The sequence below is a fragment of the Adiantum capillus-veneris genome, chromosome 27 (assembly GCF_014529385.1).
Source record: "Adiantum capillus-veneris isolate H3 chromosome 27, ASM1452938v2, whole genome shotgun sequence".
Taxonomy (NCBI): Eukaryota; Viridiplantae; Streptophyta; class Polypodiopsida; order Polypodiales; family Pteridaceae; genus Adiantum; species Adiantum capillus-veneris.
The window spans coordinates 47,504,737-47,511,244 of record NC_140957.1 but is presented as its reverse complement, the minus strand read 5'-3'; positions in this window follow the sequence as shown (position 1 = coordinate 47,511,244).

The window sequence follows — 6,508 nt, the reverse complement described above, 5'->3', positions numbered from 1 at the left end:
CCTTTCTTTAACAAGCCAAAAAGAAAAGAAAACCTTATAAAATCTCTCTTTTCTTTGAAGTTTGAAATGTTGGAATCTGTTAACCTTTACGACCTTTTAACCTTTCAAGTAATAAAGAAAGATTGACTTACTTTTCCATACTTCCATTTTTCTTTTTAAAGCCAATTCAAGGGTGTCTCAAATTTGATTTTGGAATACAAATGGCCATAAAAGTTTAGACCTTAAGAACTTGTTCGTATGTATGCCACTATTATCGATTTACTTCAAGACAATTTTAAAATTTGGCTAGGAACCCTGACTTTAATCAAAGAGTGATCTTGAATAGTCCCAAAATGGAAAGACATGTGTGTGTGTGTGTGTGTGTGTGAGAGAGAGAGAGAGAGAGAGAGAGAGAGAGGTCTCTCAAAGAGAGTGCCAAAACTTTTTTTTTTAATCGAAATAATTTTAAAGTAGATCTATACATATATAATGGAGTTTAAATTTTCCAAGTAAGGAGAGGCCTCCCATGTGTCATCCACTATAACTTGCACAATTGTCCATGTTTGGAACTCCATGAAATAACTACATTTGAAGAACCTTGGTGCTTAAAGGTCTCAGACCAATCTCAACCTGCAACATCTATTTGTGTGTGTGTTCATGTCCATGTTGTGTGTATGTGGTGTGTTCATGTGTTTGTGTGTGTGCGTGTGTATGTCTGTCTGTGATTGTGTCTAGTGTGTGTGTGTGTGTGTGTGTGTGTGTGTGTGTGTGTGTGTGTGTGTGTGTGTGAGAGAGAGAGAGAGAGAGAGAGAGAGAGAGAGAGAGAAGCAATGCGATTGGCCACTGACTATGTGTGTGTATGATACTTGAATCTCAACCTACAATGCGATTGTGAGAGAGTCCAATCTAGCTGAGCAAGCCCGGTGTGTACACCCCAGGCTCTGAGAGTGTGTGTGTGTGTGTGTGTTTGACAGAGAGAGAGAGAGAGAGAGAGAAAGAGAGAGAGAGATCACAACTGTCCATAGCCTTTGTGTATGTGCAAAGGGGGGAGAGAGAGAGAGAGAGAACGTGAGATCACAATTGTCTACAGCCCCTCTGTGTATGTCTGTGGGCGTGTGTGCGTGCGCGTGCGAGTGTGTGTGTGTGTGTGTGTGTGTGTGTGTGTGTGTGTGTGTGTGTGTGTGTGTGTGAGAGAGAGAGAGAGAGAGAGAGAGAGAGAGAGAGTAGTTGGTCCCATAGCCAATCACAAATAGGGATTTCATTAACGTAATCACGATCGGGTGATTATGTAAATAACTGTAGTATCTACACAAAAAAATCACGTGATCACGTTAATTGTTAACGTGACTTTGATTTTGACCTACAAAAACCTAAAGAGCCGGCTAGCCCTCCGGGCTTTTTCATTTTCCCTGTGGGGCCCTGCGGGCTTTTTCATTTTCTTGGCGGGCCCGCCGGCTACATGCAGTAGCCCGACGGGCCTGCTGGGAAAATGAAAAATCGCGGCGGGAGTAATTTTATATAATAAATAGTGTGCTAACCCCGATCTTTTAGCTAGGCAAATCCTTGGAGAGTGTATCCGAGTGCCAGGTATTGTCATCTCCGTGTGTGTGTGTGTGTGTGTGTGTGTGTGTGTGTGTGTGTGTGTGAATTGAGTGATTATATTGAAGATTAATTTGCATTAGTTCATGCATTGGTTTATACAGAGAGTGCATTATGTATTACGATAAATTATTAGTGCATGAAATGATAAATTATATATTTTATTCCTTTCGTTGTTTTTTTGTAAATGAAATTAGACGTTTTATTATTTGCAAATCAAAGTGGACATATAAATAATCATTATAATAATAATTGCATAGAGAGATTCATAGTATTGTTATAGTTATTATGCCATGCATAGACTACATTGCAATGTGTATGGTTGCTCACAATATAGGTGATCGATTTGTGGATTGACTAGCGTGCATTGAAAATCTCATATTGTGCAACATGGTTACTTTCATATTGAATGGTTTTTAAATTATAATATATATTGAAAGTAAGGAAAATGTTTCAAAAAATGAACATCTTGTTCTTTTCTCTTCAGTTTTAATTTAAAAGCAAGGGAGCAAAATGTAGACACAAGTGGTACGAAGAAGCCAAAGAATAAAAAAGCTCCTGGCAAAGAGTGGAATTATGCTCACACCATATGCGGCCGATATATAGAGTGGCAATTAAAATTTTGTCACACAACAAAATCAGGAGGTGCACCACGTATTAGAAATGAATTTGATAATAGATGTGGAGGTTGAATTACAAGGAGAACCACAACACAATCAGACTTAGAACCAAATAACAACTCAACTGATTCAATATAGCTTGAGAGTAGAATGAGTAAATGTCAAAAACCATTGTAAAAGACCTTGTATTCAAATGTGTTTTGAGTAATTACAATGCTTCATATTAGCTATAGTACATAGTTTGTCGATCTCAATTGTGCTGCCTGAAGCAGCATCTTGCTCATCAAACAAATTTCTAATTGTGCTAGGGGTATCTGGGTGTGCTTACTTGAATTTATATTCGTTTTCCATGCAAGAAATAATATATATTCCTTGTGGAATATCTTGTGTACAGATTGCGCATCCACTACTGTTTTGCATCAAATAAATAAGAGAAACTAAATGATAATAATGACTACATGTCAATGTATAGTACCCACTCCATCCATCAAAATTCTTGTAGCAAACTGGACATTGGGATATGAGGATGCGTCTGAAGTAGACGAGGGGACTAATTCTTGTAGCAAACTGGACATTTGGAATATGAGGATGCAAGACAAGGTGGTTGATGTGTGTCCCTTGTACAGGTGTTGGATTCACTCGCTGTGTCAGGTTTTGAACGTCCTGTCTTAAGCGATGAATTCTTTTCTCCATCTGGACTTGTGAGGGTTGCCATGTCTAGGTAGCTAGAAAGACGTGTTATTTCTGCATCTTTCTCTGCCAACTGTGTCGTGTAAATATCGTTCTCTCTCTTTTCCTTAGGTCAACGCCTTCCACTATCAAGATCATATCGGGTGAAAGTGTCATAACTCTCCCTTAAATCATGAGTGGCAACAGTTGTCTCCTTTGACGAAAAGTCTACTCGTCGCTGTTGCATAAAGTGAATATATAACATTTTTGCATAATATAGCGCACAATCTGGATTGTGTAGGGGATGGCCATAAACATCCAAATAAATCCGCTCAGCGTTATCTTTGATACCATCATGGTTGCACTTTGAAACCTTCTAGCTTCCTTTCTTGATATCTGCGTCCTCACATGGCCATATTGTCTTGATCATATCCTTTGTCACTTCTTTATTGATCTCTTTCCATTTCATATGGTTTGGATTTGCCTACTTTGAGAGTGGGCGAGCAGTACGCGTCGCTTGTTGTGCCGACATATTGTGTACCAGAGACTTCATGCAATGAAATGCATTAACAGCCACTTGTTTTTTATCATTAGCCAGTGATTGGGTGCCAATATCTTGTTCTTGATCGACCATTTTCTCTTAGAGCTGCAGTCAACAGATAGACAAATATTCAATATCATTGGCAAATATAAATGCTCTCTCATTGGGACACCGCGCGGAATCCACTAAATCAAACCACAACAAATCCGACTAATTGAACCACAAGGCAAATTTGAAATACTGACAGTTAAATGAGGAATTTGAAATGACTAAAGATAATTGACGATTATAAGGCTCCGTCAGCTCTGATGACGAGGGGCACGGACCACTGATTAGTCACCAGAGGACACTGCCACATACGTGAAAATTGTTCTCTCCCTCCCTCTCTCTCTCTCTCTCTCTCTCTCTCTCTCTCTCTCTCAATGACACAGAGTTGTAGGAACAAAGTCCACTAAGGACTCGAGGCTCGCTAGTTCACCTGCATCAAAACGCTCAAAACAAGATGAGATTTCATGATGGCTTTCCAAAAAGGAAATCAAGATATGAGGGAAATAAAAATACTATATATATATATATATATATATATATATATATATATTGAGAGAGAGAGAGAGAGAGTGTCACAATCGTTTGTTCTTGTTAAAAAAGCTCTTTACTCTTTAAAAGCTTTAAACATAAAAAGATACACAAAATATAAGCAATGTAGTCCCATCCTAAGAAAAAAGAACAAGTATAAATTGTGTGTTTATGTTGAAAATAATATAAGATGAGCAAGGACAAAAAAATTAAACAAGACAAAGTCTTAAAAAGCCTTGTAAGGCTATGAAATAAAAAGCGACCCATTTGACAAACTCCATCATTATTTAAGATGAGTCTTCATGGTTGGCACTGAAAACATTGGAAGGATGCCTAACTCGACTCAACACTAAGGCTTCTTTTAGAAAGCCAAAAATAATGGTCATCCACGTGGACGCCATCAGTTAAAGGACACCTAAGCTGACCCAATACTAGGGCCTTTCTTTAGCAGGCCAAAAAGAAAAGAAAACCTTATAAAATCTCTCTTATCTTTGAAGTTTGAAATGTTGGAATCTGTGAACCTTTTCGACCTTTTAACCTTTCAAGTAATAAAGAAATATTGACTTTGGATCTTTATTACTTTAACCTTTCCTGTAATAAAGAAAGATTGACTTACTTTTCCATACTTCCATTTTTCTTTTTAAAGCCAATTCAAGGGTGGCTCAAATTTGTTTTTGGAAAACCAATGGCCATAAAAGTTTAGACCTTAAGAACTTGTGCCACTATTATCGATTTACGTCAAGACGATTTTAAAATTTGGCTAGGAACCCTGACTTTAATCGAAGAGTGGTCTTGAATAGTCCCAAAATGGAATGACATGTGTGTGTGTGTGTGTGTGTGTGAGTATGAGAGAGAGAGAGAGAGAGAGAGAGAGAGAGAGAGGTCTCTCAAAAAAAGTGCCAAAACTTTTTTTTTTATCGAAATAATTTTAAAGTAGATCTATACATATATAATGGAGTTTAAATTTTCCAAACAAGGAGAGGCCTCCCATGTGTCATCCACTATAACTTGCACAATTGTCCATGTTTGGAACTCCATGAAATAACTACATTTCAAGAACCTTGGTGCTTGAAGGTCTTAGACCAATCTCAACCTGCAACATCTATTTGTGTGTGTGTTCATGTCCATGTTGTGTGTATGTGGTGTGTTCATGTGTTTGTGTGTATGTGTGTATGTGTGTCTGTGTTTGTGCCTAATCTGTGTGTGTGTGTGTGTGTGTGTGTGAGAGAGAGAGAGAGAGAAGCAATGCGATTGGCCACTGACTATGCGTGAGTATGAGACTTGAATCTCAACCTACAATGCGATTGTGAGAGAGTCCAATTTAGCTGAGCAAGCCCGTGTGCACACCCAAGGCTCTGAGTGTGTGTGTGTGTGTGTGTGTGTGTGTGAGAGAGAGAGAGAGAGAGAGAGAGAGAGATCACAACTGTCCATAGCCTTTCTGTATGTGCAAAGGAGGGAGACAGAGAGAGAGAGAGAGAGAGAGAAAACGTGAGATCACAATTGTCTGCAGCCCCTCTGTGTATGTCTGTGTGTGTGTGTGTGTGCGCGTGCGCGTGCGCGTGAGAGAGAGAGAGAGAGAGAGAGAGAGAGAGAGAGAGAGAGAGAGAGAGAGAGAGAGAGAGAGATTATCTTACTAAGTGGCGAGAGAGAATGAGAGGGTATGTGGGGATTTAGTGGAGAGAGAGAGAGAGAGAGAGTAGCTGGTCCCATAGCCAATCACAAACAGCGATTTCATTAACGTAATCACGATCGGGTGATTACGTAAATAACTGTAGTATCTACACACAAAAAATCAGGTGATCACGTTAATTGTTAACGTGACTTTGATTTTGACGTACAAAAACCTAAACAGGCGGCTAGCCCTGCGGGCTTTTTCATTTTCCTTGTGGGGCCCGCCGGCTATATGCAGTAGTCTGACGGGCCACCTGGGAAAATGAAAAATCACGGCGGGAGTAATTATATATAATAAATAGTGTGCTAACCCCGGTCTTTTAGCTAGGAAAATCCTTGGAGAATGTATTCGAGTGCCAGGTATTGTCATCTCCCTGTGAATTGACCGAAGGTTAGACAGTCATAGGTCCTTTTTTTGGGCCGAACGTGATTCTTATTCGGTAACCACTTCTAAAAAAATTTAATTCGTTTACCGACATAAAGCTATGAAACCAAAACAACTAAAAACTTAGAGAATCATGCTCATTGCGAAGAAACCATTGGTCCAAATGAGGGCTGTAATTGGTTTAGAAGATGAGCATATGTAAATGACGAGTCGATAGTCAAGGGTCGGATGTCCTCTACTAGTATACCGGGCATATAAAGATCCTTGAAGTCTTGAATTTGAGTTGAGTTACAATATAAGAGCTATAATCCTTGATTGGGTTAAAATAGCTTTTATATATTGAATTGGTTGCATGGGTGGGCTACAATCCCTCACTCGGTATAAGTAGTCCCCAATTGAGTTGTTATATTGAAGATTAATTTGCATTAGTTCATGCATTGGTTTATACAGAGAGTGCATTATGTATTA